A 12,036-nucleotide genomic window follows, 5' to 3' on the forward strand; every position below is an offset into this window, starting at 1 on the left:
TTAGATGATGTTGTGTGTTATGCTAGCACTTGGGAAGAACATATTAAGGTTTTAGAGGAAGTCTTTGGACGCCTTAAAAATGCTAATCTTACCTTGAATCTAGCAAAGTGCGAATTCGGTTGTGCTACAGTCACCTATTTGGGTAAGGAGGTTGGTAGCGGTCAGATTTGCCCTTTGAATTCAAAAATTCAAGCTGTTCTTGATTTTTCCATTCCGAACAATAGAAGAGATCTCCGTCGATTTCTCGGAATGACGGGTTATTATCGATGCTTTTGTAAGAACTTCTCATCTGTAGCTAGTCCTCTTACAGAATTACTGCGTAAAGCAGTCTCATTCAAGTGGACTTCTGAATGTCAGTCCGCTTTTGAAGCATTAAAGACTCTGCTCTGTAGTGCTCCTGTACTTGTTGCCCCTCAGTTTGAAAAACCATTCTTGCTAGAAGTTGATGCCAGTGGCACTGGTATCGGAGCGGTTTTGTTGCAGACCGGTGAAGATGATTTGAATCATCCGATCAGTTTCTTTTCAAAGAAATTTCTCAAACATCAAATGAACTATAGTACGATAGAGAAAGAGGCTCTTGCCTTGATTCTTGCCTTGCAACACTTTGAAGTGTATATTGGTTCGAGTGTATCACCTATTACCATTTTCACTGATCATAATCCTCTTACGTTTCTCCAGCTAATGTCTAATAGCAATCATCGGTTAATGCGATGGTCTCTGATTTGTCAAAGCTACAATATGAAGATCTGTCATAAGAGAGGTATCGAAAATGTACTTGCTGACTCACTGTCCCGTGTCAACTAGTAAAACATTATGTTTTATTTTATGGGTGGGGGTGTTAGGATTTTGAGATTTTGTGTGTTGGTATCAACTGTCCTTGTGTGAAGGTTTGTCTTGTTCTCTTTTTCTCTCTGTATGTTAACAAGCTTGTTTCAGATGGGCGTTACCTCTGTTAATCTGTGGAAGACTGTGATTGGACCAGCTATGCACCTGACCTGGATATAAGGACCGCCTCTGACACTCTATCAAGGCCTTTGAGCCTCGCTGACTTTGTGCTTCTGTGTTTTGTGGTTGTACTGTTTAGGTACTTCTCGTTAGCTTTGTTTGTGTCACCATTGTTTGAATGAGTAAGAGTGTCGTGCCAGAGAGATTATTAGTGTTTAGTGAAATTGAGTAAGTGTTTGTTGAATGTAATACTATTTCGGGTTTTCTTCTATCTGATTATTGCCTGATTGATTACCTCTTTGGATTCTGATTCTAACTTGTCAACCTGATACTATTTTAAATATGTGTAAGCATTCTTGTAATTATTACCATACCAAGGGATGTAGGGGGTTTGACGCCAATTTATTTATATCTATTTTTCACTTTGTTTATGTGTAAGGGAGTTAGGTAAGTTAAACTGTATTTTCATTTCTTCTTTCTTTTGTTAAAGGTTATTTAGATTCTAAAAAGTAAATTGTTTTGTTTGTTATTTTGGCCTTGTCTGCCCCTGACGATAACCCCTTATGGTCAAATAAAATCATATTACTCTTTATCTCTCTGGTAGTGTGACTCTCTTCCTTTTTCTGTTGCGGCTGACCCCTAGAGGTCGTAACATGTTATTTCGTGAAATTCAGTTGAATCCGATACAATCAACATGTCCATTTTTTCTGAAATGTCATGACTTGAAATTCCAAGTGGCATAGAATCCCATACATTGCACTAAAGTGTTACTATAAAGGTCATGTACTGCAGGTCAGTGTTACTTTAATGTTTGGTTAATTCTAGCATGAACTGAATTGCAGTGCTTTGTCAACATTACTGCATTTCTGGATAAACTTGCCAGAGGGTTAAAGACTCTAGCTTGAGCCCGCAGCCAAAGGTTAGGTTTGTCAGAAGTGGGATTCGAACCCACGCCTCCAGGGGAGACTGCGACCTGAACGCAGTGCCTTAGACCGCTCGGCCATCCTGACACCACGGCCAGTGGTGAGCAGCATTTTTCCACCTACACGGAATGGCAGATGATCTAGAATCTAGGGGTCAACGCTCACCTGAGTCACAGCACATACCACATTGGCGCAGTTAGGCAGCGCATCAGTGTCATAATCTGAAGGTCGTGAGATCGAGCCTCACACGGGGCAGAATGGTGCTTTTTGATACACGGGACTGTGTAAATAAAGGAGCTGCTTTCTGTATTCCCTTTTATGCCTTTGTCCATTTCTTCATATGCACTGTAATTGAAATCCAGTGTTTTTTTAAGACTAATGTTGAACAAATGCAGTAATAGTTGTAAAGACTCTGGGCGGATCTAATCCGTGGGGAATTTGCATATCATAATTAATAATTGGTAATTAATAATTATTCATACATGTTTGGATTAGATCAGTCTTACATGTTAATAAAACTCCCGATAAGGGATGATATGTAATTTTACCTGCATGCATGCTTGTGTATCCTTGCACTTAACCACAAGTTGATTGCAATTACCTGCACGGACCACGTTTTACAAACCAGGCAAAATTAATTAGCTCAATTGTCAGACTAATATCTGTGGGAATCCACAATATCATCTCACTTTATAGGATTTCAGGAAAAGCAATTCTGTGGCCACAAGAATTGGGTTTCCTGCCCTATAAACACATACTCTTTAAAGTATCTTTAATTTGTAAGCTTGTTGCTATAAGATCTTTTGGCACTTAAGGGACTTAAATGAGCAAAAAGGCAGTACATCAATCAGATGAATATAATGAATTTAATAAGGCAGAACTACTTATGTATTTACTACGGTTACATGGGATATATGTATTTACAAACATAATAAACAACAATACACGATAAGGCATCGATGAATGAGAAATGCATAGAGTGTGGACAATGGAAACACGTGTGAGAGGGGAAGGGACAGAGAGAGAGAGAGAGAGAGAGAGAGAGAGAGCATTGGCAACATTCCCCTGACAGTCCCCTGCCTGTGACAACACGAAAACATCATCTTAATGCTTCTTAGAAGCTCTATAAAGAGATATACTTAAGTTTCTGGGTCTCTCTGTGTCGCGGCATTCCTGCGCGTGCGTGAGCGGAGTCCTTTAGGAAGCGTCACTGGGTGCTGCTTGGCGCGCGTTGAACGGAGTTTCCAAGTCTTTGGGGTAACATTACCAAAGGAAAATAGTTCGGCTAAGTTTGTTTCACTTTGTGGAAGTGAACAGAGTCGACTACGGAAAACAAAACTGACTAACAAAGAAAAGAAATAAAGATCTCTACGGGGAAATCACGCGGAGTTAACGTCACATCTTCGCATGGCTGGTGAAGAAGCGTGTGTGCGTCTCTCGCCACATGGTCACGTGCGCGTGTTTATCCTTCAAAACGAGCGCGCGCTCGTTTAAAGGTCCCTTGTAGATGGATTTGCTGAAGAGATATGTCACGCGGTGTTCTTTTCACTCGTCGATTGGAATTAAACACGGAGACTTATCTAAGACTGAAATACACAAACTAAACTAGAAACAAATAAAAGAAAGGCGAAGAGCTCGCCCGGAGGCGAGACCCTACATTTTTGACAGTCAGAGTAACAGAGAGACGAGCGGAGGGGGAAAGCGTCATTTATCACCTTGGAGAAATCCGGCCTCTTCCTGTTGACTTGGCCAATTAGAGGGTTGGAATTTCACAGGCGGGACTTTGGTTTTTATTGCTCTTTGTCTAAGAGAGAGACATTTAAAACCGACGAAATTAGGGTGTTTAAGAGCAGAATCTTCACAATTCTTATAATACTAATGCGTCACAAGTTTAGCAAAATGTAATGTCAATTAACAACTGGGGAATGAAGATTGGAGTTTATCAAGACCAAACTTGCCACAAATGGATTTGGTTAAACATTAGTTGGCCAAGTTTAAAACATTATCGCATTAGAGTTGTCGAGAAACATAGACCAAACCACAAAAAGGCAACTCATGAAATAGGGAACTTAGATACATTGTTCATACAATTCTCAAGTGGATATATAATAGCATATACTGTATATATATGAATACAGGATTCATTTCTCCTCCTTGGTTAGAATTCAGAGAGGGTGGCAGTTCTGTGAACATTCCTTTGGGTCGTAAACGCCGTTATCTAAGAACACCAGTGATGTTAGTTTTGGTCTCTTTTCACTCCAAAGATGGAAAACATAGTAAACTATATTTTTCATTAACTTCTTACATATATTTGGCTCGAGCAAGTTGAGCGATTTCGTTTAATACCAATCACTCCGTGTTTGTTACGCATACAAGGATATATATAAACTCTTAGACCTTTGTAGAAGTCCGCAAGGTTCAACTACATAACTAACAGTCCTAGATAGACAGGATACAGTATAAACTTCAAACATACAGGAATACATCATGTATACATTTCATAATCACTCATTTCTGGGTTTTAATGTTATAGATGCATATATGTGTGTGTGTGTGTGTGTGTGAGAGTGTGTGTTGTCCATTTGCGCATCTGGCATTCCTTCCTCGCTGGGAGGGGGGTTTGGAGATAACGGTCTTCTTGGATGTTGGCTCGCGAACAAATCAGGATCGCGCGAGGATCTCTGTGGGGACTCATTACGCTGTAAAGGTGTCACAAACTAATCTACCCTCCAGACTGGCTGGCGCTAACGGAAGATTTAGAATTGGAAGAGTCATAGGTTGGGGCTTTAGAAACCCCTGTTAACGTGTGTTTATTGTGTTAAGGAATGCTGACTCCATGATTCTGCGCTCATACCCTACATTCCCCCTTTTCGTCGGATGACGTCTCTGTGGAGACATCATCGGACGACAATAATCACAATGGCGGATGGCAGGTGAATCATGAGGGTTTTGTAGCAGGTGGTTATTGAGGCTGAGGGCTCAGCTCGATGAGATTCAAAGCGGTGTCTGGTGTGATCCCCTCTTTCCGGGGGTTCCGTCGGAAACCTCCAGACACGGCTTTCGTGAGCTTGGCTGTCGATGTTCGCATCTCGTTGAGCCTCCTATACAGGATGAAGGCCAGGCCTAGTGACAGGATGTGGCTGACTACCATAGAGATACACAGCGCGGTGTCGGCTGCGGTCCAGGCTTGGACAACAGGTGAGGTGTATTTGTAGAGGGTCAGTTGGCGTGGTGACGGCGGAAGCCAGCACCGTTTGGACAAGGCTTAAGGGTATCAGGTACGGTGGAATCCTTCCCATGGCTAGGCTGTCAATGGAAGAGCTCACCTCCCGCAGCATGTCTGCCATCAGGGCTGTGACCAGCTGAGTTTGAGCAAAGTCATTCTGGAAAACCGTAAACAGCTGTTTCATAGAGTTCACGGTCTGGTTCAGCAGGACGCTGTGAGTGTTGAGAACCACCACAGTTCCCCTCAAAGTCTTGCCGATGGTCTGAAGGGAGGCACTTTGTGTGTTGAGTTGCTCTTTTATCTGTGGGATTTCAGTCCGGATTTCGGCCACGTGCCGTCTCACGGTGGCTAAGTTCACTGAGTTGACACTAGACATACCAATGTTAAACAGAGTTCCGACGGCAGCGGCGGCTCCGAGCAAAGCTCCAAGGAACCGTTTGGAGCGGCGGTTGTATCCACTTAGCTCCGCTTGTGTGACAGTCATTTTCTCAAGTTGGTTGAGCATGTGCCTGACATCGGCCTCAGCGTGAGTGAGGGAGTCCTCTGTCCATCGGGCACCGGCCCAACTGTATTGGGCCACTGCGCTGGGGTAATGTGCTCTGTAAACATTACGCGGGTCTAGTCGAACATATACTTTCTGGGTGTGGGTCCGGCAGTTGGTGATCAGGAGTCCCGGTTGTTCCCTCAGGACGATGCCTGATGCCGGACCTGGTGAGATGTCCGATTGCGGCTGCTCTCTGGTTGGCTGGAGGCACAGCAGCATCCTGGTAAAAGTGAAAGGGAGAGAGAAAGAGAAAGGGAGGAAAAATTTCAGCGAGTGTCGTCCTTGGTTGGCTAGGACAGTCTTTCCGCTTTTGAGGACGCCGGTATGCCACTTGGTTCGGTGTCTTGCAAGTGTCTCTGGTGCTGCGGTGTGCAGCACATGGTGCGTCATGGGCATACATTGGCATGACCCCCCTTTTGCACTGTGGCACCACAAGCTGTGGCGCAGTGATGGCATCAGGTGCAGAACGCTGAATGTTGTCTTGTGCACGCAGCATGTGCCGGTAGACGTCGGTTGTCTGGGGCATTGGTTGTCGGTGGGTGCAGACGGCGTTCGTGGGTGGTTGGAGGGGTATGAGAGGTGGTTTCTCATAGTGTCCATTGTTTGTCATAGTCTTTGGTAAGCTGGAACGTTAAGGTCAGGTTAAGCAGAGGCTCTGTGACATTTTGTCGCACTTGGGGTGAGACTAATGCATGACCCTAAAAGTTCAGAACCAAGGTTTAATGGGTTCGCTAGGAATGTAGCATAAAGCTATGCGTTTCACGTGTATCTAGCTAGTGAAGTGTGTCTTGTATCCTTATCATCTTAGCTGTGGATGTTAGGAGGCTAAGACTTATGTGGTTCCGAGAGTATTTCCCGGAAAGGGCATAGCCGAGATGAAATAACTGACTTAAGATGGTTCTTATGACTAAATTATTTCTCAGGACTTAACTAGTGGTTCACTACGGCTTGACGAAGTGAATGATAGGGGGAAAAAGGACAGCTTTCCTATTCAAATTAGGCTTATTATCAATCCTCAGGACTATAGTTATGCCCTAGTAATCGTTGAAATTACTTGTGTTGCAGGGTCATAAAAATTAGTGCACTTGTTGAAAATAAACAAAATCACAAATAAAGGTGTCTCTGTTTCCTTTCTGGGCCCTATGGGAAATGGAACCACATTCCAACAAGAGAGGAAATGGAATTGAATCATATAGATGACCGAAAAGACAAGGTAATAGCTGAATGCTATTATTATTAAAGTAAAAATAAAAATAAAACGTGGGTGAGTGGTCACAACAGCGGGAATGATCTGAATGTGAGAATAGTCAGTAGCACTAGTGACTAAACTTTGAAATCGCTTGGACCAACACTCGATGGTGGGTTACAGCGGTTGCGTGTTCAAGACCACTTTGTGTGTCCCTTCAAATGTTTAGTCAACATGCTGATGAAAATTCTCATTACTATACAGATTCTTCTCTAGCTACACATTTTACATGTACTTAAGCTTAAGTTTAATTGGCGATTTAGCCTACAGTGCTCAGCAAGGCCTATGCCTAAACTAGTGAAGGTGAACTTTAGCTGAGCAGAATTGAAAGTACGGAAAGTGAAGAATTACAAACCCTAACTGGGGTTAAAGAAAGTATTCTAGAATACTTTGGGCTGTATAAACAGCAGCTGTAATTAAGGCTTAAAGTAAATGATGCTAACTGTAGAAGTTATTATTTAGCTTAGCCTAAGCGGGATGGATGTTAGGTTAGGTTAGCCTAGCCTAAGCTAGATGGATGCTAGGTTAGGTTAGCTTAGCCTAAGCTGGATGGATGGATGCTAGGTTAGGTTAGCTTAGCCTAAGCTGGATGGACGCTAGGTTAGGTTAGCTTAGCCACCTAGGCTGGTTTGTTTACAACGTGACATCACGAGTTAGCACTTCCTGTGACAAGTCATTGTCATGGGAACTAGAGCATGTCAGAACAATTCGACAGTACCTGAAGAATGTCTGCACCTTTTAACGGGTTAAAAGGGTTATAAGGGGGCGCCTATACTTTAAAGTCTTTTGAGAACTTGACGTTACATTAAGTAAAATGCGACTGTGTTTTGGCATTTGCTAGTTTTACTCATGTAACTCTTCTCTTTACTTAACACAACTTATTCTATTTGTTTACCGAGTAAGGAAATAGATTTGCTGTAAGTCAAAGGTTGTCTAAGCATCTATAGTTACGTCCCTCTCATGCACAAATGCTGGCTCTTCAGCGAGTGAACAGTTTTGATCGCTAGGTAGCTCTCTGCTTGTAGATGCAGCTAAAATTTTTAGGTGAATTACATCAATCTAACAATAATTTGTAAGGCCTTTACATTGTAGAAAGGGGAGCATCACCCAGGTCTACGTATATATAACACTGTCCTGAGCTTCCTTTGTCAGAAACAGGTTTAGCAATACTGCAATTTGGATTTCTTTAACCAAAGCAGGATAGATATCGGTACAGTTAACAAGCTGCTGAGATGAGATTTTTTTTTTTTTTGTCAAACAGACTTACGCTTTACTGCTGAACTTACTTATATTAAGGAAATCTAAGACTCTTTCACTTACAGTAGAGATGTCAATTCCAGCTATTGTTTTATCTGCATTTAGACAAGCCAGCACCCAGTGATCAAAATGCTTATCGCATGTTGTGTTCCGTTTGGATTGCAATGATCAAATTAAACCTGTAGGTTAACAGTAGTTTCAACTCAGGTGGTTTTCCTACACTATGGCGTCAAGGTGACGTATGCCTTATTTGGAGCTAGGGTTTCCTGTAACCCTTTATTGTCATGGAAACTAATGTTTAGCAGTGTCATTTCAACCAGCATGTAGCAAATGTTTGTTTCGAAAAAGTTGTGCATAGTGTGTTGGCAGGTGAGGCATACACGTCCATTCAAGATTTTCTTTAAATCAGTTAAATTCTAAATTGTCTAATGCAGAGTCTTGCTTCTCTTCGAGCACACATTTTCATCTACTTTAAAAGTTTTATGTTTTATGCTGACCAGGGACCCTTTTACAGAGTCTTGCATTATGTTCATTCTGTGTGCCTTCTGGTTTTGCAGTTCGGAAACAATGGGATCTTAGGGGACCCTTTCTGAGGAGGCCTTATGTGTTAGAGGCCTTCTGTATCAGTTCGCGCATCATTGAGCAGCATTTCTTGGTCTCTGGCGAGCTGGAAGGTGCAGGGTAGTGAACTTGAATCTTGACTTGGTGCTGAGGCTGTGTACCCATGGATGGCTGCTGGAGTTCCTGGGAACTACTTGTTCGAGCCGGATGTTGTTCTGGCTGTACGACTGCACGTTCAGCTGTCACGTCTGGGGTATAAGAGTTCGATCTTTGCTCTTAGCTTTAGTGTCGAGTCTTTCAAAGGGCTGAGCTGACATTAAAGTGAGGTCTGAGCTGGTGTCTACCAGGGCTTCCAAGCTCACCTCATTTTCCAAAGTGATGGCTAGGTAGAGTTTCCGGGCCACCCCCTTTTTCGATCAGGTTCCCCAGGAGTCTTAGCGTAGGGGCTGGTGTGGTGATCGATGGGCGGTTAGGGCCGGTCTTGTGTAGTTCTCTGCGGAGACAGACAGACAAGCAGCATTTCTAGGTATTTTGGGCTTTTGGACCCAGCTGTGGGAAACTGTGCTGTGTCGCTCAGGCTGTGCAGCTGTCAGCTGTGGTGGCTGGGTGATGCTGTCATTTTGTGATGTGACAGTTAGCTCTGTGCTCTGAGGCTGACGAGCAGTGCTCTGGTTGCCTGGTTCAGGTCTTACGCTTAGACATAGGATGTCTGTCTTGTCCCTCTTGTCTCCTTTGGAAAGTCTTTTGTGAAGAAGCTCTTTCAGCGACTTCAGGGTCTCAGCTGTCTCAGATGTGGCGGCACTGTTTTTTTCTGATGTGGGTTCAGACTTGTGCTTACCAGTGGCATGCCGAGAGGGGTTCCGCTCTGGGCTGTCTGGGCTTGATGGTCTGGTCGATGGGGCTCGGCTCTTTCTGGGCCATTGGTCGGTTTCCCATGTGGCTCCACCTTTTGGGTGGTCGGGTGGTTGTTGCAGGTCCCAGAATCTGTCAAAGCCCTCGCTCTGGTGTCTTGGACGAGCACCATCGCAGTAGTGCTGCCCTCTGTTGGCCTGGAACGGTCTTGACTCTCTGTAAACAGGGCTATGGTGTTGTGGGGCGCCCTCTAGAGGCAGCTCTGAGTAGGGCTCAGAGACAGAGTAGATTGTGGGGTTTTTCAAAGTCTTTTCGGACACAGTCTTTTGCTTTGTGTAAGCTTCTTTTAGCTGTTGAGTAGTCATGCTATGTGGTCAGGCCAGGATGTCTAGATGATGACTCACTGTGGGGTGCAGATTTCGGAGAGACAAAGTTCTGAAATTGAAATCATCCTCCATGCCAGACTGATTGAGGTCCATGGCTGTGATTAGTCTTTGGTCTGATTCTGGATCAGAGAATTCTTTAGTGAAGGCCTGCCGCAGCGGCTGGTAGTCCGACTTGACTGTCTCTGGTTGACGGTCGAGGAAGCTGCGCGCATCACGACTGGACGTGATTCTGAGCAGGTACAATCTGTCCCACGCGGTGACGTTGGTAACAGTTTGTAAGTGAAAGTCAATGTCCTGCGGATGGCGTGCACGTTGTGGCCTCCTGCATGGTTCGGAGTGAACATAGGGATGTTTCTGGCCAGCTTGTTAAGTCTTTTGGGAGCCATGCCGTGGTTAGTGGCCGGGGCTCTCCTGGAAAGGCTCTTCCCCCCTCGCTGCTGACGGGGGTTCTTGTGGGCTGGCTGGTGATGTTTTGAACAGTGGGCTTTCACCCCCCTGTACAGCTCTGGGTTCTTGGCTGAAAGGTGCGGACTGGCTGGTCAGGGAAACTTTGTGGTGTGCGTTTCCCCTTCCCGGTCTATAAGAGGGTTTCAACTCTGTGTGAACGGTGTCAAGTTCGTGTTCGAGATCTTGTCTCTGCTGAACGTGCTTGTGGATGGTAGCACGGGCCTCTTGCGAGTTTCTTTCGCAGGCCGTGGCTTTCGAGTCTCTTTAAGTTCAGTCTCTGCTCTTTGCAAGGGGCTTCACTTTTGTCGGAGTTTCTCGTTGAGTTCCTCTCTGGTTCTTTTCTCTGACTGCACTCTTTGGTCTATGTGCAGATGAAGATCAGATAGGGCAGTTTGAAGTCTTTCCACTTCCTTCTGTAACTCGGGGTCGTTGTCATCCTCGGCTTGCATCCTTAGCGTTGCAACTTCGTGCTCCGGGGCGATGCGGCTCCTTTCGTGGAGACGTGCTTGTGCGATGAGCTGGCGTGTCTGACCGGTCTTTGTCGTGGGAGCTTTGGCTTGGTTTGTGCGCCATCAGCCTGTCCACGTCTGCGATGCTCTTGGCTCGGGGCTCTGAGTCACTGGCGACCTTGGTCAGGAATGGAGGTTTCATGAATCTCAGCCATGTCTCCAGGTTGTGGGACTGTAGGACCGGAACATACTGGCTTCACTGTGGGCGAGAGGAACACAACACACACACAGAGAGACCAATGGAACTAAATTGCCCCTTGGGGATTAATAAAGCTATCTGTACCTGTATGCAGGTTCGTTCTACGTTTAACAAGCTATAATACGGGCTATGCCGCGTATGAAAATTTTGGTTAACTGATGCCGACAGTTAAATCATTTGGTAGGACAATTTGGGTAGGTCAGCATGGCCTGAATAAAGATTTTTAACGGGGCGGTAGCTTAGGTGTCACCTGTTGATGCTAACGGCTTGGTTGTCAAACTATTATTCAGCGTTCCTTGTTGTCTCAGATAGGTTCTGTCTCTAAGTGAACTGAAAGGAACAGAGCACAACAGAAAAGAGCAATGGCAAGATAGCAAAGTTTTAAGTAACATGCAACCATCCAAGACGGAAAGGTCTGTAATGAAATGGCGTTAATAGTACACAGGAAGTGTTACAGGGGAAGAGGAGGCCTAAGCCTGCGATTTGTGGCTAGGAGAGTAGGAGGGAGCCAAACACTTCAATGACCGGGGGAATCTCTAGATTCTGTGGCCAATACTAAGTGATGGATTTAATACCTTTTCTAGTTTCCCTGGGGTGAACTGAGGTCATTCGGGTTGGAGTCAGCATTTTGGTTGGTCTCTCTGTCGTCCCCAAACACTTGACAGCAGTGTCCCGGGCCCTTCCGCATATCTGTACCGATGTGTGCCCTCACGCAACCCGACCTTGAACACAACCGGCAGTGCCAAATTGGTGATGTCGTGTTGCGGGCTGCACCAACGGAGAAATACAGGAAAGTCCGAGACCCGTGCTCAGTCAGCGCTGGTGACGCAGGTCAGACGAACCAGCCAGCTGGACCCCAAGCAGAGATGACTGTCAAATCACCACAGCACGAGAGAAATTTCTACCTACAAACACAAAACAGGATGAAGGACAAGTGAACC

General features: G+C 44.9%; 1 non-coding gene across 1 annotated transcript; it reads right to left on the bottom strand.

The window, feature by feature from the left end:
• Positions 1-1,872: 1,872 nt before the first annotated feature.
• On the bottom strand, positions 1,873-1,955 carry trnal-cag (transfer RNA leucine (anticodon CAG)). Its single transcript has one exon. It is a non-coding gene; the product is annotated as a tRNA-Leu (tRNA).
• Between the last annotated feature and the right edge of the window lie 10,081 nt (positions 1,956-12,036).

The sequence above is a fragment of the Siphateles boraxobius genome, unplaced genomic scaffold (assembly GCF_051911475.1).
Source record: "Siphateles boraxobius isolate OS27281-9 unplaced genomic scaffold, OSU_SipBor_1 6, whole genome shotgun sequence".
Lineage (NCBI taxonomy): Eukaryota > Metazoa > Chordata > Actinopteri > Cypriniformes > Leuciscidae > Siphateles > Siphateles boraxobius.